We start from the raw sequence: 26,594 nt of genomic DNA on the forward strand, positions 1-26,594 counted from the left end.
GCGGGGCGGGGCGGGGGTCTGGACGAGAAGCGGTCACTGCGCGCGGCTCCACGATGCGTTTTATTTCAAGGAGAGTTTTCTGGGCATTGACCCAACCTAGTCCTCGTTTGCGTGGGGCCAAGTGTGTCATTCGTAGACTCTGGGAGGATATTTTGTTATACACAACAGAGTGGAATCTAAGAGGAGAACACACGGATTAGCGCCCTTCCCAGACTGAGCCCAAGTTCACGGATCTCAGTAACCTCGGCTCATAACGCGGATCAGTAACCTCGGCTACCAGCTGAGACCAACAGTCCCTGCACCTGACAGACATCTCAGGTCAGTGGTCAAGGTCTGACACTGGCTGGTGGTCATGTGAAGCCAAGTCTCCGTGGGTCAGGATCACAGTCCCCTGACAGCAGTGGTAGAAGGCACCATTTATTGCTAACGTGTTCGCAACCACTTGAGCTCACAATCATGCAAAGTTAACAGTTACCTCCATTCACTATCCCTGCCGGTCCTTATCACAGGTCAGTGAAAACAGGTCACAATCGCTGTGCAGAGACTCCTCAAATCACAGTCACTGCAGGCCACAAACACAGACATTTCAGCACAATCGGTTTATAGTCAATCCAGACCACAAAGGAGAGGAACACAGTGGGGTGCCATCACCTCAAATCCCATTCATTCAGTTATTCAGCAAATAATTATTGAGCAGCTACTTACTATGTGCTCCAGACATGTGCTAGAGTCCAGGAATACTCAATGATCAGTTAGGCAAAGTTCCTGCCTTGGATGTCACAATCTAGTCAGAGGGAGAGACACAGAGAGGCCATCATAATATGAGGTAAGTAAATGTCCAATCTGAGACCATAGAGGTAATAACTAGGGAATTATGGGTGGCCTCACAGAAAGGTGATCACAATCACTCCAAATCAGAGGTCACTATGACTCCTAGTACATCATAGCCCCAAATCACAGACATCTCCCATTAGAATCTCAGAACACCTCTACTTCCCAAACAATATACTTTTGGTTTTTAGATGATGGGGATGCAGGGATTAAAAAAAAAAAAAAAAAAGTTGGAACTACAAAACAAAGGCTTTTTCAGTAAAAATCAAAGTGGCAGGGATCCCTGGGTGGCGCAGCGGTTTAGCGCCTGCCTTTGGCCCAGGGCGCGATCCTGGAGACCCGGGATCGAATCCCACGTCGGGCTCCCGGTGCATGGAGCCTGCTTCTCTCTCTGCCTGTGTCTCTGCCTCTCTCTCTCTCTCTGTGTGACTATCATAAATAAATAAAATTAAAAAAAAAAATCAAAGTGGCAAATGATACTGAAACTGTCCAAATTATGGGACACCTGAGTGGCTCAGTCAGTTAAGCATCTACCTTCAACTCAAGTCATCATCCTGGGATGCTGCTCAGCATGGAGTCTGCTGCTCCCTCTTTTTTTTTTTTTTTTTTTTGCTTCTCCCTCTCCCTCTCTGCTCCTCACCCCCACCTCATCATGTATGCTCGCTCTCTCTCTCTCAAATAAATAAAATCTATCTTTTAAAAAAAGAGAGAGATAGAACTGCCCAGATTATGACTAGAAGCTTCCATACTATGGCTCACTTTAGATCCTCCACCTTGTCCCCTTGCTATCTCTACCTGCACTTCTAAGTTCCCCAGAAATGTTCTTACCCCAGCAGAACTGAACAATTAAACCCAGCCCTGAGGGCACCTGGAGAGCTCAGCTGGTTAAGCGCCTGCCTTGGGCTCAGGTCGCATTCCCAGGGTCCTGAGATCAGCCCCACATAGGGGGTCCCTGCTTCCTGCGGAGCCTCCTCCTCCCCCTGCCCCCTCCCCTGCCCGCTGCTTGCGCCCTGCTTGTGTTCACTTTCTCTCTCTCTGCCAAATAAATAAAATCTTTTTTTAAAATAAAATAAATAAAATAAAATAAAATAAATAAAATAAAATAAAATAAAATAAAATAAAATAAAATAAAATAAAATAAATCCAGCCCCAAATGACCCCATGTTGTAATCCGAGAGACCTGGAACTCCAAAGGAAGCGGCATGGCTCAGTTCTGTGAGCCAATCCCTCGACGAGTAATCTTTTGGCCTGAAGGACAGTTTTTGATCAATCAGCAAATATTAAGAACTCACTATGTCAATACTAGGGACTATTTATTGAACACCATGCTAAAGCACTCATTTTTACAACAGCTCCCCACTCCCATTCTACAGATGAAAGGAAACCTCAGACAGATTTTGTCAACTAATATTTACTGCAGGCCTATATATACCAAGCAAGTTAATTTATTTGCTCTAATTCAAACCTAGTGAGTGGTAAAATTAGAATTTGGACCTCACGTTGTTGCTTTATCCTGTGCTTTGTCTGGATTCGCAGGATAGAGGAGTGAGAGGGTCTCTGCTACACCTTGCTATGTGGAGGAGTGACCATCCTGACAGCCACCAGGCCAGCAAGCGAAAATGTCACAAAAATGGGAAGCCACCTTCCTCTAACTTGGGCTGTCCAATATGATAGCCACATGTGGCTGGGTGGTTACAGTGCAGATTTTCCAACAACACAGAAAGCTCTGGACGGCACTGTATCTCATCATTCATTCTCCCATCCCTGTTACCTCGATCATCACCACAGATTTGAGTTCCCTCTCACTTAGTATCACTCCATCCTTGTCCTCCTACTGGCAAGATGCTCCCAGCTCCTGCCCTCAGCCACGTCCCTCCTCTGTGCCCCCTGCAACCTGTGATTGGCAAATTCTTCTATGCTCAGCCTTTTCTCAGAATGCTGCCTTCACCTCCTTGCCTCACTGAAACTTTGCTATCTCCTAAGTACACTGAGTCTTCAGCAGCCCTCTTAAGTGAATGCTATTTTCCTCTTTTTCTCCTGTACCTCAGTCAGGAAGTGGCTAAATCTACTCCTCTCCCACCCCAAATGCCATTTCTAAACCAGTGCTAATTAAAAATAAATAAATAAACCAGTGCTTCCCCCACCCCTCCTACAAAACCCCTGTTCCTTTCAGCCTTCACCATCTGGACCTACTATCTTGGTTAATGTGATCAATCAATCTCCCAATCGCTCACTGCCCATCATTCAGCTCTTGGCTCACTGCCTCTCTCTCCACCCTAAGTTTTGTTATATTTGGTGAGCGCCACATCCATGTGAATGGCCTCTCAATCACCTCCCCTGACCGCCTCATTTCCAGTGATACCTTCCACACTCCATAGCAGCTGCCCACTCCTGTGGTCACACTCTCAACTTTGTCTTCACCAGAAGCTACTCCACTTCCAACCACCGCTCAGGCTGGAGACTCTCAAACCACAACCTTTTACTTAATTCTCTCTCAACACTTTTTTGACCTTTCTCATGAGTTCTGATCCCTTGTCCTCACTAATGTCTCACTACTCATTAGACCCACCTTTCATATTCCTTCTTTCTCACCTTCATTTCCATCATCCATTACTATAACCACTCTCTTGCCTGGCTCCTCCAATTTACACTGGCCTGGCAAAACCCATACTCTGAATACATCCACCATCTGCCTTCGCAGTGCTTTTGCTAGAGCAAAACCACACTTTCAGGCAGATTACCTTCATTTCATGCTCACAATCCTACCCTCAGATTCTCAACACTACCTAGGAATGCCTTTGACATTTCTCCAGTAGGTTTGCTTTTACACTCTCCAAGACAACTTTTTTTTTAAAGATTTTATTTATTTATTCATGAGAGACGCAGAGAGAGAGGCAGAGACACAGGCAGAGGGAGAAGCAGGCTCCCTGCAGGGAGCCCAACGTGGGACGCGATCCTGGGTCTCCAGGACCATGCCCTGGGCCGAAGGCAGGCACTAAACCGCTGAGCCACCCAGATGTCCCCAAAACAACTTTTATACTGATTCTCTCTATATAAAATCTTCCCCTCTCAACTGATGGTGTAGGTTCTTAAATGTTTTTTTTCCAGTTGTAGTGAGATGTGATTGACATACGACATCGTATTAGTTTTGGTGTGCAACATGATGGTTTGATGTACAACTCTTATTGCCCTAGCCTCCTCTATGTAGCTGAGGCAATAGAAGCAAAGCGGAGCTTCCTCTCATTCCTAACACAACCTGCAAACCCATCTGCCTCTGCAACCTCCAATATCTCTCCCCACCTTGTACTCTGAAAAGCACCCCCTTCCTCATAATCCCATCACAGGAGCTGTGGGGCCTACCCTCTCTCCACTTTTTAAGAACCTGGTTCCTACAAACTAATCTTTCCCGTCAGCATACGAACATGCTCTCCAATCCCTGAAAACTAATCACACAGCCATTCTGGAAAAACAGTTGGGCAATTTTTTAGAAAACTAAGCGTGCAGGGGCACCTGCGTGGCTCAGTCATTTGAGATTCTGACTCTTGAGTTCAGCTCAGGTCATGATCTGGGGGTTGTGAGTTCAAGTGCCCCCATTGGGCTCTGTGCTCAGCGGGGAGTCTGCTTGAGGATTCTCTCTCTCTCTCTCTCTCTCTCCTTCTCTCTGCCCCTCCCCCTGCTCCCACTCTCCATCACTCTAAGATAAATAAAACCTTAAAAAAAAAAAAGCTGGGGATCCCTGGGTGGCTCAGGGGTTTGGCGCCTGCCTTTGGCCCAGGGCGCGTTCCTGGAGTCCCGGGATCAAGTCCCACATCGGGCGCCCTGCATGGAGCCTGCCTCTCCCTCTGCCTGTGTCTGTGCCTCTCTCTCTTTCTGTCTATCATAAATAAATAAAATCTTAAAAAAAAAAAAAAAAAAAAGCTAACCACACAACTACCAGATGATCCAGGAATTGCCCTCTTGGGCATTTGTTCCAGAGAAATGAAAACACCTTCCCATAAAAACTTGTATATGTATGTTCGTTGCAGCTTCATTCATAATTATCAAAAATTGGAATCAGCCCAGTTGGCCTTCAGCAGGAGAATGATTAAATACAATGTGGCACATCCCCACTATGGACCACTAGTCAGCAAGAAGAAGGCTGAACTATTGATCGCTATGTCTAACAACTTGGATGAGTCTCTTGGGAATTATGCTCGCTGAAAAAAGGTTAGGTGCTGTATGATTCCATTTATATAGCATTTGGAAATGACAATATTTTAGAAACGGAGGACAACCGAGTGACAGGCCGCTGTTTGGGATGGGGCAGGGGAGGTAGGGAGGTGGGCAGGAGGTCAGCATGGGCAACACTGGTGCCTGGGTGGCTCAGTGGTCGAATGTCTGCCTTCAGCTCAGGTCCTGATCCCCGGGTCCTGGAATCGAGTCCCACACCAGGCTTCCCACAGGGAGCCTGCTTCTCCCTCTGCCTGTCTCTGCCTCTTTCTCTGTGTCTCTAATGAATAAATAAATACAATCTTTAAAAAAAAAAAAACACTAAGGGGATGCTGGTAGTTACAGAACTGCTTAGCTCTTGATTCTAATGGTGGAAACATGAACCTCTACATGTGCTAAAATTGTATAAAACCAGACGCACGCAGGCACACACAAATGAGAACAAGAAAAACCGGCATAACCTGATTAAGATGGGCAGACTGCATCAGTGTCTGCATCCTGGTTGTGATGTTACACTATGGGTAGTTTTGCAAAATGTTACCACTGGAAAGAAACTGGACAAAGTGCATAAGGGATCTCTCTGTATTATTTCTTACAACTGCCTGTGATTCTACAGTTATCTCAATATAATGTTCAATTCAAGAAGAATATACATAATGTGATAGTTTGACATTGAGTTAAAATTATGTATGTAAATATAATTAAAATGTATTTAACAATAACAACAAAAAAAGCTATGAGTGGGGTGCCTGGCGGCTCAGTCAGTAGAGCATATGACTTTTTAAAAAGATTTTATTTATTTATTTCAGAGAGAGAGAGAGAAAAAAAACAGAGCAGGAGGGAAGGGCAGAGAGAAGCAGGCTCCAGGCTTAGCAGGGAGCCTGAGCAAGAGCTTGATCCTGGGACCCTTTAGCAGACACTTAACTGACTGAGCCACCCAGGTGCCTTGAGCATGTGACTCTTGATCTCGGGGTTGTAGGTTCAAGCCCCATATTGGACATAGAGCTTACTTAAAAAAAAAAAAAAAAAAAAAAAAAAAAGCTGTGTGTTAGGTTACAAAGCAGAAGAGTATTCTAGTCCTTAGGAACTGCTTTTGCAAGTATGACAGTGACAAATCAAGGGACCAAAAACAGGTAACTATGAGGAGGATATATGATAAGGTACAAAGGAGGCTAAAGGAGTAATCAGTGGACCCTATTTAGGGAACCAGTGTCTGTAGGATCTCATTCAAAAAAGCTACATGGTGCCATGTGGCTCAGACAAATCTGAGCTTGGCCTCTGCCTGTCTGTATGACTTTAGATTAGTCACGTGGCTACTAAAAGCCTGTCTCTCCTCCATGAAAAACAGGGGGCCACAGCACTCGCCCTTCAAGACCACCATGGGGATTAAGTAGAATAATGAATGTGAAAGCACCTAGCCCAGTGTCTAGAAGATGTTCTGGAAATGTAAATTCAGTCCCAATTCTCTCTGAATAAAAGTCTGCTCTCCAGAAAAAATCTTTTTTTTTTTCCGGAAAAAATCTAATAAAAACTAATTTACAGTGATAAAATTCATGAATAGTTACTGATGCTTAAAAAGAAATAAAAAATAGGGATGCCTGGGTGGCTCAGCAGTTGCGTCTGCCTTCAGCTCAGGATGTGATCCTGGAGTCCCGGGATCGAGTCCCACATCAGGCTCCCTGCATGGAGCCTGCTTCTTCTTCTGCCTATGTCTCTGCCTCTCTCTCTCTCTGTGTGTGTCTCTCATGAATAAATAAGATCTTTTAAAAAAAAAGAAATAATAAAATAAAAAGAGGGGTGCCTTGTGGCTCAGTAGGTTAAGCATCTGCCTTTAGCTTGGGTTGTGATCTTGGGGTCCTGGGATTGGGCCCCATATCAAGCTTCCTACTCAGTGAGGAGTCTGCTTCTCCCTCTCCCTCTGCTATTCCCCTCTGCTACTGCTTGCTTTCTCTCTCTCAAATAAATAATTTTTTTTAAGGAAAGAGAGAGAAAAAAGAGAAATAAAAGAAAAAAAAACTTCATTGATCATCTTTGGAGAATTCAAAGGAACCAACTCATATTTCTGAAAATTGGTAAATAAAGGAAGAGAATCAAGTCAAGCATTTAACTTGCCTTTCTTATATGAAATACACTTCAGGTTGACAAAATTGCTGATCTGAGAACCCCTAAGAGTAAGAAACAAGCATTCAATCTGGTTTTCATTACAAACATTCCTCAAGGTAACCAATAGGTTGATAGAATACGGAATAAATAGAACATCACCATTTTTAAAAATATTTTATTTATTTATTCATGAGAGAGACAGAGAGAAAGGCAGAGACATAGGCAGAGGGAGAAGCAGGCTCCATGCAGGGAGCCCAATGTGGGACTTGATCCTGGGACCAGGATCATACCCTGAGCCAAAGGCAAATGCTCAAACACTGAGCCACCCAGGCATCCCAGAACATCACCATTTCGTAAACTTTCATTGAGATGAAAGTCACCAATATCTGTAAAGGAAAGATGCTTAAAGGTTGGGTGCCTCTTGATGAAAGGATACAGCGCCACTTATGAAATATTCTTGACAAAAACTTGAACCTGAATCAGAGCAAGCCTTTTTTTTTTAGAGCAAGCCTTTATATCTATCTACAGTTTATAGAAAATGAAAGGTGACAGAGGAACAGGTTAAATGTCACCATATGAATGCAATCAGCAAAATGAATGTGAGAAATTTTTTTTGTAAGAAAATTTTTAAAAATAAATAATGGGGATCCCTGGGTGGCGCAGCGGTTTGGCGCCTTCCTTTGGCCCGGGTTGCAATCCTGGAGACCCGGGATCAAATCCCACGTCGGGCTCCCGGTGCGTGGAGCCTGCTTCTCCCTCTGCCTATGTCTCTGCCTCTCTCTCTCTCTCTGTGTGTGACTATCATATATAATAAAGAAAAAAGAAAAAAAATAATGTATTTGTTTTACAGAGAGAGACAATGCATGGCACGTGCGGATGTGTAGTGGAGGGAGGGGCAAAGAGAGAGAGAATCTCGCAGACCCCCTACTGAGCCTGGAGCCTGACATAGGGCTTGATCCCACAACCCATGAGATCATGACCTGAACTGAAATCGCGAGTTGGAAGCTTAACAGACTGAGCCACACAGGCGACCTGAATGTAGGAAATTTTTAAAGGACAAAAATCTCTGTTTCTTCACCATAATAGCATTGATGGAGAAGTTGGGAAGGAAAATCTGTATATTATAATAAATTTGAGAGTTGTCCACCAAATGTAACACCAAATGTAGCACTTTTGGGCTGGTGACATAGGACCATATGACATGATATATGACAATCATGACAATTTCTGATATCTCTATGAAATGGCTTTAACCTCACATGCCCAAATCCTTGATTCCACCTGCCCCCTCAAACCTGGTCCTTCCCAAGGCTTGTCCATGCTTCCTATCTTCACAAATGGCTCCACCACCACCTGGTTGCTCAGGCAGCTACCTTGGTGTCATTATAATTCCTCTTTCCTTCACCCCTCCCCTGGTTATCCAAACCATCATAACAAGTCCTGCCAAAAAAAAAAAAAAACAAGTCCTGCCATTTCTGTCTCAGAAGGGGTATATTTCTTCTCCATCTCTTCTGCCCCAATCCAACCCACCGCCATCACTTGCTTGGATCACTGCAGCCTTCAAATGACCTCCTGTCTCCTTTCTTGCTATATTCCAATCCATTCCCTTCAATTCAGCCAGGATGATTAATATTTAGTATTTTTAAAATATAGGTAGGTGTCGGGGAGGAGGAACTGGATGAGGGTGGTCAAAAAGTACCAACTTCCGGTTATAAGTAAGTACTAGCGGTGTAATATAAACATGATGGCTCTAGTCAACAGTGTTGTGTGATGTATAAGAAGGCCATATGGGAAGGAGAGAGGATCCTAAGAGTTCTCATCACAATGAGAAAAAATCTAGATAGATATACAGAGTTGTAATTGCTCTTAGTTTTTTTTGGTATGTTTTAAATATCTCTAGGAGATGACAGATATTAATTTACCGTGACAACCATTTCACAACATGCGTAAGCCACGTCATTATGCTGTATACCTTAAACTGACAGTGCTATATGTCAGTTACATCTCAATAAAGCCAGAAAACAAAATGAACAAACAGAAAAGAAATCACATTGAGCCCAATCACAAGGTACTGACCAGGTGCCCAAAATGAGCTTATTCCTGCTCAGAGAAAAAATAAACTAGCTATTTATCCCAAAACATAGATAGGTAGGTAGATAGATAATAATAAAAATCAGAATATAGATCATGTTGTTCCTGTACTTTAAACCCTCCAGTGGCTTCCTAACTCACTTATAATAAAATCTCAATTCCTTACCTTCTCCTGCATTTGAGACTCTGGATTCCAGCCTTAAGTCCCCTCCAGCTGCCTCCCATGCCCCTTGCCTTCCCGGAGCGACTCTGGCTTCTTTGTAGGGTCTCAAACATGACAAGCTCAGGGCACTTATTCCCACTATTCTCTTGGCCCAGACCACACTCTCTCCAGATCTTCACAGGGCCGGCTCACCATCCTGGAGACCTCACCCAAAGTGAGACCTCCTCTGAGAGCCCTGGGCATTCCCTTCTCAGCAGCTGTCACACTTGCCATCGTTGGTCAGTTGTTTCCTTACTCACAGTGTCTTGTGCCCTTTATTTTTTTGTAAGATTTTATTTACTTATTCATGAGAGACGGAGAGAGGCAGAGACACAGGCAGAAGGAGAAGCAGGCTCCCTGCGGGAAGCCCGATGCGGGACTCGATCCCAGGACCCTGGGAGCACACCCTGGGCTGAAGGCAGACCCTCAACCACTGAGCCACCAAGGCACCCCTGTCTTGCGCCCTTTAGACTGGAAGCTCTTTACAGATGAGAAGCAAAGACCCAGGGCTCTAGTAGGCAGTCGATGAATATTTTTTTTATTGTGATAAAATTCAGTGAATACTTGCTGAGGCAGGAAAGCTTGCAGCAGAGTTGGAGAGACAGGACTTAACGTTTATTTACGAAACAACTGGAAGCAAAGGCAGATGGCATAATTAGTGCAAAAGCAGGTTGCTCAGCCTCTGAGTCCAGGAGTTTAGAACAATTAGCATCAGCTTCTTTGCTGAGAACAAAAAGTTCAAATACCATTTTTTCAAGGTGAAAATAGAGCCGGAGGTACTAAAAAAGATGACAAAAATAAAAGTTCTAAAAGGCTCAAGCAAGAAGATCAGGACGCCAAGTGACTGACATGTTTTTCTCCTGTTCCCTCCCAGGGTTATGCCAACACCGCCCTTGGAAACCGTAGAAGGTTACAGAAAGGCATTGCCTAACCTAAGAGTCAGAAAACCTGAGAGTCCCAGTTCTCCCCCTCACACTGGTTGTTGATCTTGGTCAAGGCACACAAGCTCTTCGTACCTGAGCTTCTCACCTACAATCTGAGTTTGGGAGCAGGGCTCTTGAGCCCTCTTTCCCCCTCTCAAGACTTTAGGCTCCAAGTGGCTCCTTGCATAGGGTCAAGCTACACAGGGGCACAAATCATTGAAGGGGGGGAACCAAAATGTCAGGGGAAAGAGACTGGGAGTGAAGACTCAGCTCACCCATATCCTGGCACCACCCTGGGGGTGGCAGGAGAAAGGGTCTGCCGATCAGCCTGTGGTCACCTGGCTGGTAAGCTCCCCTCATAGACCCTAGTTTCCACCCCACTCCCTACTCCCTGAATCGGATCTGGGGAACGGAAGGGACACTGGTTTGGCTCTCAGAGGTGGCAAAAATTTGTGAGGAATCCTGCCCCTTGGCTCCCAGGGCAGGAAATGCCTGGCGGAAGGCAAGGCAGGGGAAAGCACTAGAACCGAGAATGAGCAAGGAGCAGTACTGCCTGGGGCGTGGGGTTCCGGACCCAAGCAGAATATTATTTTAGACCAACAGGAAAAACAAAAGTAGTGGTTCCCACCGGCTTCCCAGGCCCAAGAAACTGGAAATGACTAGTGATTCCTTTCTGTTCCTCTGAGAATGGCCCCCCAGGCCTGCGGGCACATCCATCCCCTCCTGCCCCATTGAGAGGGCTCTGTCCACAAGAGACAATGAGGACTTCAGGGGCTCTTGTTCCAGCACTCTCTCCATTCTCAGGACTCGCTTTCACCTCTGGAGAAAAAATCTAGGAAAAATGACCCTTCCTTCCCACCATTCCCACTGGCCAATATCGCCATCAAAGCTTAGCTTCTGGCGCTCATAGGAATCCTACTCAACTAGAGGTATGGACATCACCCACCACCACACAGCAGGGAAGGGGCAGACCCAGGAGAGGAGCCAAGGTCCTGTTAGCCATCTGAAATTTCCGAGGGATGGTGAGAAGGTAGGGAGGAAGGTCTGAGGAAGGCAGCCTTGGGGACAGGGACCAAGAGGGGGAGAGTGCGGTGGGCTAGAGCAGCTGGGGCTGGAGCCCAGGGCCCTTGGCTCATTGCCCAGTCTCTGATCTGCTGCATTGTTCAGCTACTTCCTTCCCTGGAGGTAGTAAGCGGGTGGAGGGGACTGGGACGACGGCAAGGCTGGGAGTCAAGGGAGCAGGGTGGAGCTTCCATTAGGGGAGGGGAACTCGAGTCCGTTCCCATGACCAGCTGCCCTTCCGGCAGCCATGGGACTGCGTGGGAAAAGGTCTTGGGAGTGCAGGGGACAGTGTGTGTGTGTGTGTGTGTGTGTGTGTGTGTGTGTGTGTGTGTGCATGCGCACAGGGCACACTTTTTCATCTGTGTCTGACTGCCTTGCTTGGACTTAGTCACAGGACAAAGCCCTTTGAGAAACAGTCACCAGTCTCTGTTCCCACTGGGCTCTGCCCTGGGAGAGGCATAAGAACCTACCCAATGCCTGAGAGGAGGGTGCTGGAGGCTTAGGGCCAACTCCCTGGAGGAGTCTTGACTTCTAGTGAATCCACATTGGCTGACTTCCCTGGATTTATGAGAATGCTTCTGGAATCTTCTGCAAACCTCCCAACTTCCTGGCAGAGCTCTATTACTAGCTGCATGTTGGAAAGCAGGTGGGAACCAGACATGAGGAGTGAAGTCAACCATTCCCACAGCATCTCCCTAAGAAGCCTGGAGTCCTTCATAACCACAGATCTTAGAACCAGGAGGCATGCCAAGAGATTACATGATGGTCGGGTACTCTGCCTTTAGGCAAGAAGCCTTAAGACAAAGATCACATGGGACACCTGGGTGGCTCAGCGATTGAGATTGAGCGGTTGAGCGGCTACCTTTGGCCCAGGGCGTGATCCTGGCGTCCAGGATCGAGTCCCACATTGGGCTCCTTCAAGGGAGCCTGCTTCTCCCTCTGCCTGTGTCTCTGCCTCTCTCTCTCTCTCTCATGAATAAATAAATAAAATCTTAAAAAAAAAAAGACAAAGGTCACAAATTAGCAGTCCACAGGTCAAATACATCCTGCAGGGCAGCCCTGGTGGCTCAGTGGTTTAGTGCCACCTTCAGTCCAGGGTGTGATCCTGGAGACCCGGGATCGAGTCCCACGTCAGGCTCCATGCATGGAGCCTGCTTCTCCCTCTGCCTGTGTCTCTGCTTCTCTCTCTCTCTCTCTCTCTCTCTCTCTCTCTCTCTCTCTGTGTGTGTGTGTGTGTGTGTGTGTGTGTGTCTCATGAATAAATAAATAAAATCTTAAAAAAACAATCAAACAAATACATCCTGCAAACACATGCCTTACTTGGCCAGTACAGCACTTAAGAAATTTTTGAACCAGGGGGCACCTGGGTGGTATAGTCAGTTAAGCATCCGTTTCTTATTTCAGTTCAGCTCATGATCTCAGGGTCCTGGGATGGGGCCCTACTTTCAGCTCCATGGCCGGCATGGAGTCTACTTTATTTATTTATTTATTTATTTATTTATTTATTTATTTATTTTTTATTTTTTATTTATTTATTTATTTATGATAGTCACACAGAGAGAGAGAGAGGCAGAGACACAGGCAGAGGGAGAAGCAGGCTCCATGCACCGGGAGCCCGACATGGGACTCGATCCCGGGTCTCCAGGATCGCGCCCTGGGCCAAAGGCAGGCGCCAAACCGCTGTGCCACCCAGGGATCCCTGGAGTCTACTTTAGATTCTCTCTCCCCTCTTCCTCTGTCCCTCCCCTCCCCCTGCGCTCTCTCTCTAAAATAAATAAATTTTTAAAAAGGAAATTTTGAACCAATATTGAGAGATTTCACACACAAAAAAATCTCAATTTCTACAGTCCCTTGAAGATGTGACTAACATTGATGCCATGCTTCCCCAAGACAGCATTGAGTGGGCTGAGTAATGGTTGCTCCTGTAGAAAGAGCTCAGACTGTCCATTTTGCCACAGTCCCTACCACCTCCATTGTCCTCAACACTGAAGCTCATCACACTTGTATGATTATTACATAGTTTTCTGGGCCCTTGTCTCTATCAAAAGTGGGGACATAGGGGATCCCTGGGTGGCTCAGCAGTTTAGCGCCTGCCTTCGACCCAGGGCGTGATCCTGGAGTCCGGGGTTCAAGTCCCACATTGGGCTCCTTGCACGGAGTCTGCTTCTCCCTCTGCCTGTGCCTGTGCCTCTCTCTCTCTCTCTCTCTCTCTCTCTCTCTCTGTGTCTATCATGAATAAATAAATAAAATCTTTTAAAAAATGTGGGGACATAAAAGAAACCAAGAGGGCCACCTGTTTCTAGAGAGAATATTTCTACCCAGCCAGGAATATCTGCGAGCAAATAAACATGGGATATGGTGTCCTCCCACCACCTTTTCTGCATCATCCGCTCCACTTTCCAGAGGCATGATGCTTAATGCCACCCTCTGACAATACTCTGTCACAGGCTTGGTGCCAAAATTAACCCCTGTTCCTTCCCTCACCACCAAATCACAATTCTCCTTTTCTCAGTAGGAAAATTCTAGTCATAAGCCATAAAAAAGTTATGTACTGGAGCAACCCCCAGCCCTTGGTCGCTAATGACCCTGTGATAAAGCTGAAACACCTAACCTTGCTGTTCTCTCACGCAGCAACCTGTGCACGTTAGAAGGAGCTAACACCAAACTGAAAAACCAAGGTCACCCTTGGGGAGGTGGGGAGAGGGCCAGAAATGGAGGTGATGGTCCCAAACCTATCCCTAAAGCTTTAATATTTTCCAAGAAGATTATAATCATGTGTAACTTGCATTAATTAAATTAAAAGGCAGAAATGCCTTAGCCTGGTGACTGTTAGTGTCACCCCAACTAACCTTTCATGCTTATCTCCATGAACTCACAAGTTCCTGCTCCCCAGTTTCTGTGCCCATACTTTTACTCTTCTTCCTACCCAGAATGCCTTTCTCCACCTCCTCCACCAAGCCAAATCCAGCCCAATCCTCAAAGCAGTAGTCATTCAAAAACTTAGCCCATAAACATTCTAAACAAAAATTTTAAATTATGTACCCTTCAATAAAGCAGATTTTTAAAAGCTATGTATTCTTGGGGCACCTGAGTGGCTCAGTTGTTGAGCTTCTGCCTTTGGCTCAGGTCATGATCCTAGGGTCCTGGGATTGAGTCTTGCATCACGCTCCCCATGGGGAGCCTGCTCTCCCTCGGCCTTTGTCTCTGCCTCTCTCTCTGGGTCTCTCATGAATAAATAAATAAAATCTTTTTAAAAAAATAAATAAAAGCTATGTATTCTCTTAAAATTAAAAAAAATTTTTTTTCAAACTACATTTAAATACAGTTGACTCTTGAACAATGCAGGGGCCCGGGGTGCCAACTCCTACACAGTAAAAATCTGACTCCTCCCCCCAAACTTAACTACTAATAGCCTACTGTTGATTGGACATCTTACAATAACATAGTCTATTCACACATATTTAATACATGTATTATATACTGTATTCTTACAATAAAATAAGCTAGAGAAAATAAAATGTTACTAAAAAAACCATAAGGAAGATAAAATACATTTACAGTACTGTACTGCATTTATTAAAAAAAAAACTCTTGATCTTGGGATTGTGAGTTTGAGCCTTATGTTGGGTGTAGAGATTACTTAAAAATAAAATCTTTTAAAAGTCTATGTATAAGTGCACTCTCACAACTCAAACCCATTTGTGCAAAGGTCAACTACCGTTGCAAAGGATATGATTTTTGGCATAATGACATACTGACTTTTTTTTTTTTTTTAATTTTAGGGGCACCTGGATGGCTTAGTCAGTAAGTGTCTGTCTTCAGCTCGGGTCATGATCTCAGGGTCCTTGGACTGAGTCCCATGTTGGGCTCCCTGCTCGGTGAGGAGTCTGCTTCTCCCTCTACCTCTCCCCACCCCCCCATGATCATGCTTGCTCGCTCGCTCTCTCTCTCTCTCAAGTAAATAAATAAAATTAAATATTTTCATTTATTTACTTGAGAGAGAAAGAGAGGGATGCCTGGGTGGCTCAGCGATTCAGCATCTGCCTTCGGCTCAGGGCAAGATCTCCGAGTCTCGGGATGGAGTCCCGCATCAGGCTCCTTGTGGAGAGCCTGCTTCTCCCTCTGCCTATATCTCTGCTCTCTCTGTGTGTCTCTCATAAATGAGTAAATTTTTTTAAATTTCTTTACAAAAAATTTAATGAAAATAAAAAGAGAAAGCACTTGTGAGTGAGCACAGAGAGAGAGCATGAGCTGAAGGTAGGGGACAGAGGAAGAGGAAGCAGGCTCCCTGTTAAGCAGAGAGCCCAACGCAGGGCTCAATCCCAGGACCCTGAGATCATGACCTCGGCTGAAGGCAGATGCTTAACTGACTGAGCCACCCAGAACCCCAACATACTGACATTTTATTTTTTTAAATATTTTATTTATTTATTTATGAGAAGCACAGAGAGACAGAGTGGGGCAGAGACACAGGCAGAGGGAGAAGTAGGCTCCATGCAGGGAGCCCAACGTGGGACTTGATCCCGGGTCTCCAGGTTCATGCCCTGGGCGGAAGGCAGCGCCAAACCTCTGAGCCACCCAGGCTGCCCCATACTGACATTTTAAAATAAAACTGATATTAAATATATCCACTGGAATCATAGTGATTTGATACTCATCATCAGCCATTTGCAAAATACATAAGCAAGTTCTTCTTATTTTTTTAATTTTTATTTATTTATGATAGTCACAGAGAGAGAGAGAGAGGCCGAGACATAGGCAGAGGGAGAAGCAGGTTCCATACACCGGAAACCCAACGTGGGATTCGATCCCGGGTCTCCAGGATTGCACCCTGGGCCAAAGGCAGGCGCCAAACCGCTGCACCACCCAGAGATCCCAAGTTCTTCTTTAATAGAGGAAAATTTAGGGATACTTGGGTGGCTCAGTGGTTGAGCATCTGCCTTTGGCTTAGAGTGTGATCCCAGGTCTGGGGATCAAGTCCAGCATTGGGCTCCCTATGGGAAGCCTGCTTCTTCCTCTGCCTATGTCTCTGCCTTTCTCTAACTGTCTCTCATGAATAAATAAAATCTTTGAAAAGAAAAAAATAGAGGAAAATTTACATCACTGCTTTTACTCCTTGAATGCATTCTTTTTATTTCTCCCACATAATGCTATCCTAATGTAATATATAGTTTATGCTTGAAAATAATTTATCATCAAATAATACTGTTATCATACAAATAATATGTATATGTATACATATACATATGTATATGTATATATATATATAAAATCTAAAATTGTATTCTTTTATTTTTATGGCCATAAGGCTCTAGAGTTTAAATGTTTCTTCTGGAAAAAAAAAATAAATAAATAAATTTTTCTTCTGTAATGACTTATCATTACAATTATTATTTGTTCAGTGTTTGTTAAAACAACATAAATATATTGCAAATGTTGATAGAGCATTATTAAACATAAGGAGTAAAAATATTTTTTAAGTAAGCTCTACACCCGGGGTGGGGCTCAAACTCATGACCAAGATCAAGAGATCAAGAGTTGCTTGCTTTACTGAGCCAGCCAGGTGCCCCAAGCAGTAAAATTTTATAAGAAATACAACTCATATTGAGATAGTTGTATACATGCTGGAATGAGACAGCGATCAATAATTTTATCCCTACATCCTATTCTTATGATGATAATGCTGAGAAATCTCATTCATGTAAATAAGTACATGGGAATGGAAGAAGTTCAGGCAGAGTTACTCAATACCCCCTAAACATCCAACCAATAACAACTGAATTTGTTTCACCCCCTTCATTGGTTGAAAACAATATACTGGGAAATCTTTGATTTGAAAAACGATGTATTGCTCAGGCATCCAGAGTCATTTGCTTTCTCAATATTGAAATCATTATTTTAAATTGTTTCTTTGGAGCCCCAGAGATTTTTACACACCAAGGCAACACACCAAAATAAAAGTTAGGATGGTGGAAAAGAGGGACGCCTGGGTGGCTCAGTCGTTGAGTGTCTGCCTCTGGCTCAAGTGATCATCCCAGGGTCCTGGGATCAAGTCCTGTATCAGGCTCCCTGCAGGGAGCCTGCTTCACCCTCTGTGTCTCTCTCTGCGTCTCTCATGAATAAATAAATAAAATCTAAATTAAAAAAAAAGGCCAGTGGAAAAGATTAAGTCCTTTGTATAACAGTGTAGTTAGGCTATAGTAACAAGAAACCACAAAATCTCAATTACTTTATTTTATTTTTTTTAATTTTTTTAAATTTATTTATGATAGTCACAGAGAGAGAGAGAGAGGCAGAGACACAGGCAGAGGGAGAAGCAGGCTCCATGCACCGGGAGCCCGATGTGGGATTCGATCCCGGGTCTCCAGGATCCCGCCCTGGGCCAAAGGCAGGCACCAAACGGCTGCGCCACCCAGGGATCCCAAAATCTTGATTACTTTAAACCAACAAAGATTATTCTCCAGAACTCACGATACGTGTCCATCATAGGTCAGCTGGGGGTTCTGATCCATGCCATCGTCACTCTGGGATCCGGACTCCACCATCTGAAATGTCATCAGTCACCAAGGCAGAGAGAAGGTAAGGAGAACCATACAGAGGCTCTTAAATACTTCAACCTAGAAGTTACATTTTTGCTCATATTTCATTGGCCAAAGCAGGTCACATAGCCACATCTGGCTTTTTTTTTTTTTTTTTTTAAGATTTATTTGTTTATTTTGAGAGAGAGAGAGAATAAGCAGGAAGAGAAGAGGGAGAGAGGACTCAAACAGAATGCCTGCTCCATCCCACAACCCTGAGATCACGACCTGAGTGAAACCAAGAGTCAGAGGCCCAACAGACTGGGCCTCCCAGGTGCCCCTAAACCTGACTTCTAAAAAGTGGGAGAGAAAAAAAAATTAAAAAAAAGTAAATAAAAAGTGGGAGAGTACCTGGAGGAGAGCAGGGCACATGGGTGAGCAGCACTAGTGGTTAATACACCTTTCTTTTGTAAAATGTGAGTCAAAAAATGGTGGACATGAAGGGACCTGAGGCGTTAGGAAGCACAGTCTAGTCATGTTGAGGAGGACGTTCTGGAAATTAATTCCCTTCAACATCACCCTGCCACCTACCCTTAGAAAAGCCTTTTTTGCACCTTTAGAGGCACACCTACCCAAGTGTGAAGACCACTGCTGCCTTGGTGAAGCCTTGGTGAGGCCTTCCCTTCCTTCAGATCCAGGGCTCTCTGAGTTCCTGCTGTCGTGATTGCCTGTACTAGCCATTTGGAAGCTGAGGAGTTAGTGACATTTTTATATATGTGTTTCATGTTTTCCTAACAGGCTGTCATTTCTTTGAGATTGGAAACCATTTTAAGTTTTTATACCCACCCCCCCCACACACACACACACTATCTATCAAGGACAGTTAGAACTTACGAGTTCTGATGACTGAATTGGTCACTTTTCTCTGTGGGCTTCCATCTCATTATTTTCTTGTTTTGTTTTTAAAACCCTGACCCCCCCCCCTTTTTAAGGATTTTATTTATTTATTCATGAGACACACAGAGAGAAAGGCAGAGACACAGGCAGAGGGAGAAGCAGGCTCCATGCAGGGACCCCACTGTGGGACTTGATCCGTGGATACAGGGATCACAGCCTGAGCTGAAGGCAGACGCTCAACCACGGAGCCATCCAGGTGTCCCTCATATTTTATTTTATTATTTTATTTTGTTTTATTTTATTTTATTTTAATTTTATTTTATTTTATTATTTTATTTATTTTATTTATTTTTATTTACTTATTTGCCAGAGAGAGAGAGAGATTGAGCAAGCGCAAGCAGGGGGAGCAGCAGAGGGAGGGGGAGCAGCAGACTCCTCATGGAGCAGGGAGCCTGACATGAGGCTGGATCCCAGGAGCCTGGGATCATGACCTGGTGACCTGAGCCACCCAGGTGCCCCTGCATCCCGTCTAGGCAATCGGAATAACCAGGCTCGCCCTGAGAACCACAACTAAGAGGACCGAAGTGAAAGCTCCTCCCATCCCACTCCCGTTCACGAGGCAGGGATCAGCGACTGACACTCCACTTGTGAAAGGCTGTATATAACGACGAGCCCTTGAAGGTTCTTGAAAGGTCGCTGGCAAGTGGGTTTAGGGGGGCCAGGCTGCCGGCAGCGAGCCCTGGGTGGCTCAGGGCCTGCCCGGCAGGCGGCGCGGCGGGACGGGAGTCCAGAGGGGCTGCAGGCGACGAGCCTCGCTGCACCCTCAGGGGCCGACCCGGCGCCTTGCTGAGCGCCCAAAGCTGCACTCGGGGCTGGAGCCCGCGCCCGGGCCGAGGGTGACACACCCCACGCTTCCGAACGGTCGCCGCACCCGCCCTGCCCCCTGGTGGCCTCGGAGGCATTGCCGGCACCGCTTCTACCCCAAGGAGGCCGAATGCTCCCGGGGGGCCTGGGGTTAACGTGGGTGAGGACCAGCTGGTCAAAACTGCTTCTGTAGAAAAAGAAAGGAACAAAGGAGGGAGAGGAGGGGACCATACACACGGGTGGGGGTTAGCTGAGCACTTGTGGAGGGGGTGTCGCCCCTGGACTTACCCAACAAAGTGAAAACCAGAATCTTTGAGTTGCAAACCAACAGCAGCACAAGGGCATGGTGTAGTCCATGCAACGGTTTTTTAAATTTTTGGATTAGTTGCCAACATCCAAAATCAGGGATTCGCACATTAAAATCTGAATGTAAATAAATAAATAAATAATAAAATAAAATAAAATCTGAATGTCTAGCTTCCCCTGAAAAATCAAAACATGGAGCCATGTAAGGCCGCCATCCTCTTGAGCAGCAGCTGGCTGGGGCTGAGAAGCACTGTCTCCTTCAGCAGGACGCGAGCTCTCCTGCCCCCCCAGTCACCCAGGCTGCTACCCTCAGTGCCACCACCCCCTACCCAGCAGGCTGGGAGTTTGCAACTCGTGACTAAGGTGGACATTTCATGATGGAGAGCAAGAGCAAAAAAATATCAGGATGGGGCCAACCAGTCATCCAGTGCTTGACTTGCCTCCAGAATATCCCCACAAAGCATCATCTAGCTTATGCCTAAAGACCTTTGGGGACAAGAAAATCATTGCTTACTAAGGTAGCTCATTGCACCTTTGGATGGCTCTGACTGCTTCCACAGCGTGGGAACAGTCTGTCGAGATTGCATTCTCTTGAGGATATATGTCCAGAGAGAAGGGACTTGCCTGCAATATTGTGTCAAAAGTGAAGTAGTGGGATCCCTGGGTGGCGCAGTGGTTTGGCGCCTGCCTTTGGCCCAGGGCACGATCCTGGAGACCCGGGATCGAATCCCACATCGGGCTCCCGGTGCATGGAGCCTGCTTCTCCCTCTGCCTGTGTCTCTGCCTCTCTCTCTCTCTCTGTGACTATCATAAATAAATTAAAAAAAAAAAAAGTGAAGTAGTCACGTAGCATACCACCACCAGGTGCCCTAGACTATGCTGGTGAGTGGTGATGGCATGACCTTGCCCTAAAGAAACTTCCAGTGTGGGCAGAGACCAGCCAGGTTTACATGGATTCTATCAACACCAGGCAGTGCTAACCGATATAGTGACATTTGGGAATAGTGCACTGAAAAGGAGCTGCCCAAATTTGAGCTCCCAAGGGGCTCTATCCCTGCCATTCCCATACACGAGAAGTTAAATATGTAAGCCCTGATAATACCAATAGTGGTTCTAAAGCTCAGTGCCATTCCTGGCACATTACTACAGACATCTAGGAGTTTAATCTGTGAGCCAGAAAGGCATACAGGTAATTGATTTAATCTTTTGTGAGACATTGAGTCAGAAGACCTGAGTTTTATGTCAATTTTGCATAAGGGAGTGAACTTGGGCACACCTCTTTGCCTCTTAGGGCCAAGGCTCCTCCATCTGTGAATGCAAATAAGGGGCTGGGTCAAATTTCTCAGGGCCTCATATTTACTTTCATAAACCCAATGCCAGCACAGTAATTGGCGATCTACAATACAAACTATGTACAAATCCACTGGGTGCTCCCTAAATTTTTTTAATATAAAATTTTTTAAAGTAAAATCTATTCCCAATGTGGGGCTTAAACTCACGATCCCAAGATCGAGTCCCAAGCTCTACCGACTGAGCCAAACAGGTGCCCCAATGCTCCCTAAATGCTTGTCTTTTTTTTTTTAAGATTTTATTTATTTTTTAATGAGAGATACAGAGAGAGAGGCAGAGACACAGGCAGAGAGAGAGGCAGAGAGAGAGAAGCAGGCTCCATGCAGGGAGCCGGACGTGGGACTCGATCTCTGGTCTCCGGGATCACACCCTGGGCCGAAGGCAGGCACCAAATCGCTGAGCCACCCAGGCGACCCTAAATGTTTGTCTTTGCCAGCCGACTCTGCCTCTGAGGGCATTAGCCAGAACAGAGGCACCCAGAACAAATGGACTGGGCAGTAGCTCCAGGCAGAGTTCCTCCTTGGGAGAGCAAAAGGGAAAAATATCCGAGTGAAGCTTGTGACCATTTTTGACCACGAGAGGGCGCCAGAGCCTCACTCCGCCCACCTGGCCCCCAGGAAGAGGGAAGCCTCATCCGAGGCCACCTGCCTCGTGCGGTCTTGGGAGAGCAGAAAGCCACTGGGAACCCCCACCCCAAACACTGGGCCCAGACAAGATGCCGGTGATGTACACACAACAGGAGGGACCACTGGGTGACTCAGCGGCTGATCGTCTGCCTTCGGCTCAGGTCATGATCCCTGGGTCCTGGGATCAAGCCCTGCATCAGGCTCCCCACAGGGAGCCTGCTTCTCCCTCCACCTGTGTCTCTGTCTCTGTGTATCTCATGAATAAACAAAAAATAAAAATCTAAAAAAGAAAAAGGAATGAGACCTAGGGGAGATCACACTGGGTCCCTGCGTTACCTCAATTTCAGAGGTAAAACCTCTCTCTGAGGATCTCAGAGCCTGCACAGTGATCAGTAACTGTCTTGACTTGAATGCAAAGTAAAGAAAGGGCCAGAAGGCAGATGCAGGTGTGTCCTGAATGCCTGAGTTTGACCGTTGGCGTATAGGCTCTAGAGAATTATAAAAGAAAGTCCTTCAAAAGTGTGAAAGTGGTATTTTGGCATGATTCCCCTGTGGCTGTAGACAGGAGAGATTGAAACGTATACGTCCAAAAAAAGAAAAAGAAAGAAACATATACGTCCATAGGGGGCGCCTGGCTGGCTTAGGTGGGAAGAGCATGGACCCTTGATCTCAGGGTGTGAGTTTGAACCCTATGTTGGGTGTATAAATTGTTAAATAAATAAACAAATATCTTAAACAAATGCATACATCCACGTAGAGTATACGCAAAGACATCTGGGGAAATTGATCTTTGGGGAAAATCCTAGTGGAAATCATTGCTCTGTAGGTGGTTGCTCCCTCCTCATTCCCTTCATGGTGCTTTTCTCTCCATCTCTTCCTGAGACCCAAGCCCCTGTCTGGAAGGCATGCTCCAGCAGTTCCAGGGATGAGAACCTGGGTCTGGAAAGAGAAACTGGCACAGTTGAGAAGCCTCTACTAGGAGAGGCTGCCTTTCCCAGGGGCTGAAGTCTACGGCATCCTGCTCTGGAAGCTGAGGAGTTACACTGGGGTGGGAGATGGGGGCATCTCTCTCCTCGCCTACGTCTTAAACCACCCAGGTAGCTGTCCTGAGAAGCCAAGCACAGAACCACAAACATAGCTCCAGAGCAAGGTATGGACTTAGGGGAGGGGAGGCAGAGGGGACCAGGAGGGCAGCATCCAGGGGGGAAAGACTGAGCTATTTGGAACCACTGACTTCTTTCTTTATTTATTTACAGAGGGAGAGGAGTGGGGGGAAAGGGAGAGAGGGACTTAAGCCCAGCACGGAGCCTGACATGAGCTCCATCTCACAATCACGACCCAAGTCAACTGCTCAAGCAGTGGAGCCACCCCAGTGCCCTGGAACCACCAACGTCTAAATCTTTCCCACCTGGTTACTACGCACTTGAGTAGATCCACGGCCCAGATCTATAGCTGCACCCCCAGAAGGGGGACTGTGCTTCATGCTCCACCTCAGCACGAACACAGGCTACGTAGGGAATAAACATACAGTGAGAGTCCGTGGCAAGGAAGGATGACCACAGAAGGAGAATGAATGGGTGAGAGGGTGTGGTCCCTCCCCTCAGTGACGAGAGCCAAATACAACTTTGGCACTTCTCCGGACTTGAACTTCCTGTCCATGAAATGGAGGTGGTTATTCCCCAGGCCATATCCTAGAGCAACTGCAAAAATCAGAGACAAGGGGGCTTCATGACTACAGGCTATGGACGTAGCTCCTGCCTCCTCTCCTAGTCCCCGAGATTTTAAGTCCTTGAAAGCCACAAACTCAAGTAATTCATCTTGAGTGATAAAAACTCCTCATTCAGGCAGCTTTGCAAAGATGCAATTGCTTACAAACGCTAATAAGATCACCTAAGTCATCACATACAGGTAGTCGCTATAGGCACATGTATGATCCTGCTCTAGCCAGGTTAGGAAACAAGTCTACCTTCAGAGACTTCTGAGCTCTGACCACCCTTATCCAGGGGGCTTCCCCTCCCACGTTCTGTAATCGTTGAAACCTTGTTTGTGTAGTTTTGTAGCCTCTTTCTTTTTTTTTTTTTTTTTTTATTTATTTATTCATGAGAAATACAGACAGAGAGGCAGAGACACAGGCATAGGGAGAAGCAGGCTCCATGCAGGGAGCCCGACGTGGGACTCGATCCTGGGACTCCAGGATCAGGCCCTGGACCAAAGGCAGCGCTAAACTGCTGAGCCACCAGGGCTGCCCCTGCAGCCTCTTTCTTAACCAGGTAACTAGAAAGGTTTGGGTAACCGCTGGCTTTTCTTCCTGCCCAAGTAGGGTATTTCCAGTTCCATGAGGCTCTCCCAGAGTCTCCCAGGAGCCCTGGCCTTTGTGGGACCCTGTGGCCTAGAATCACAGAGAAGCATTTAACTCTGGACAGAAAACTGGGTCTTGAGCCTTTTGCTTTCCACGGGACCGACCTCCTTTTCTTTCTTTCTTTCTTTCTTTCTTTCTTTCTTTCTTTCTTTCTTTCTTTCTTTCTTTCTTTCTTTCTTTCTTTCTTTCTTTCTTTCTTTCTTTCTTTCTTTCTTTCTTTTTCTTTCTTTCTTTCTTTTTGTTTTTTAAAGATTTATTTATTCATTTGAAAAAGAGAAAAAAAAAAAAACAGGAGGAAGGGTAGAGGGAGAGAAGCAGACTCCCTGCTAGGCACAGTCCTGACGTGGGGTTCGATCTCAGGACCCCAAGATCATCACCTTGGCCACTTATCCAACTGAGCCACCCAGGCGCCCCTCTGTGGGACCCTTCTAACTTCAACTTCCATAGCTGCAAAAGTAAGTAATAATGCCTTTCTTATCTCACAGGGCTTTTCTGAGGATCACCAGGGATGGTGTACACGAGCATATTTTGTAAACTGTAAAGCAGTATGTGACTGTATTACCGTTGGTACGACTGCTGCTACTGTCAGAACTCTCAGATCCTACAAGCTAGCCCTGGAGGCTTGCAGATGTCCTCTGGGATTCCTGGGCCCCTGCCCTCTCCTTTCTCCACCATTCCTTCAGGTAGAACGTGGGGCTAAAAACCTTTTGAGAACCCTTGATCCACTGGGAATATAACCAAGGAGTGCATAAATTAGAATCACCTCAATTTCAGGAGGCCTGGATGCCTCCGCAGTTGGACATCTGCCTTCAGCTCAGGTCGTGATCCCCGGGTTCAGAGATCGAGTCCCACATTGGGCTCCCTGTGTGGAGCTGCTTCTCCCTCTGCCTGTGTCTCTGCCTCTCTCTGTGTGTCTCTCATGAATAAATAAATAATTTTTTTATTTTTACTTCTTATTTATTTATGATAGTCACACACACACACACAGAGAGAGAGAGAGAGAGAGAGAGAGAGGCAGAGACACAGGCAGAGGGAGAAGCAGGCTCCATGCACCGGGAGCCTGACGTGGGATTCGATCCCAGGTCTCCAGGATCGTGCCCTGGGCCAAAGGCAGGCGCTAAACCGGTGTGCCACCTAGGGATCCCAATAAATAAAATATTAAAAAAAAATTTCACCTGGATTTCATTACTTGTTAAGGATGCAAGAAAGATGAACATGTGCTCTTCTCAACATGACCAGAGCAAAGTGTCACTGGGTACTTACCATGCTTTTGGCACATTCTCTGCTATCATTACCCCTCCTAATACTGGGAGAAGGGCCCAGATGCATAAAGAATATATACATATTCAGAGGGGTTTGGAAAGATGGGCTTTCATGGAATGATACAGCCATTCCTTATCTGAGACTCATCTTACTAAATTGTGTTACATTTTCTCTACCACAAGCAGAAATGGAAGTACACCATCTTGGTTCTTGCATAAGCAGGAAGCCAGATGGGTCCTACGTATCCAACAAGCTTACCCCTTGGGTTAAAAGACCAGAGAGACAGCACAGTCCTGGGCTGAAGGTAGATCAGTCACTGAGGCTTCTCCGTGTCCCTTCATCCAGGAGCAGGACCCAGTCTCCTAGAAAGAGATCAGGCCACACTGAGACCAAGACACCTGGACAGAAAACAGAGTGTGGCATGACAGGATCCCTGAGCTCTAGTCCTGGCTTCTGGAACTGTCAGATGGCCATCCTGTGGCTGCTGCCTCTCTGCTGCTAAAGGGTGTGTGTGTGTGTGTGTGTGTGTGTGTGTGTGTGTTTCTGGAATGGCCACGTGGGGTGGTGGAAGGAGCCGGGCTGGGAGTCAGGAGACGTGAGTGAAGCATGCCTTAGCTGTTGTTTTTGTAACCTTAGAGCAAACCACTTCATCTCTCTCAGCTTCAATTTCCTCGTCTGTAAAATGGGAGCCTGAACTAAATACTCTCCATACTAACATTCTGATTCTGATGGTCAAGGGCGCCTCAGAAAAGCAGGCAAAGTGGTTTGCTCTAAGGTCACGAAGACAATGGCCGAGGGGCACCTGACCTCCCCTTGCTGACCTCCCTCCAAATGCTGGCAGGGCTCCCACTCACCCAACCCATTCAGAAGCCAGAGAAGGAGGGAGCCTGCAGATGTTGTCTGCACTGAGCAGAGAGTGTGGGTGGGCTGGGTGATGGTCAAGGAGACCCAGGGAAAATGCCTCAGGAGCTCAGGCCCCTTTCCTGTCAG

At 46.1% G+C, this 26,594-nt stretch overlaps 2 long non-coding RNA genes across 4 annotated transcripts; one reads left to right on the forward strand and one right to left on the reverse strand.

Annotated features, from left to right (window-relative positions):
• Nucleotides 1–26: 26 nt before the first annotated feature.
• Nucleotides 27–24,444, forward strand: LOC144303369 (uncharacterized). 3 transcript variants are annotated; one of them, XR_013370442.1, is made up of 6 exons: nt 27–318; nt 4,857–5,037; nt 17,911–18,000; nt 22,809–23,132; nt 23,239–24,028; nt 24,223–24,444. It is a non-coding gene; the product is annotated as an uncharacterized LOC144303369 (long non-coding RNA). The 3 variants fall into 3 exon arrangements; XR_013370444.1 differs by having other exon boundaries at nt 22,865–23,132; XR_013370443.1 differs by lacking the exon at nt 27–318 and adding an exon at nt 325–826.
• Nucleotides 112–26,096, reverse strand: LOC144303371 (uncharacterized). The gene is made up of 4 exons (XR_013370447.1): nt 25,863–26,096; nt 17,859–17,966; nt 706–784; nt 112–562 (listed from the first exon to the last, which is right to left on the reverse strand). It is a non-coding gene; the product is annotated as an uncharacterized LOC144303371 (long non-coding RNA).
• Nucleotides 26,097–26,594: the final 498 nt, after the last annotated feature.

The sequence above is a fragment of the Canis aureus genome, chromosome 32 (assembly GCF_053574225.1).
Source record: "Canis aureus isolate CA01 chromosome 32, VMU_Caureus_v.1.0, whole genome shotgun sequence".
Taxonomy (NCBI): domain Eukaryota; kingdom Metazoa; phylum Chordata; class Mammalia; order Carnivora; family Canidae; genus Canis; species Canis aureus.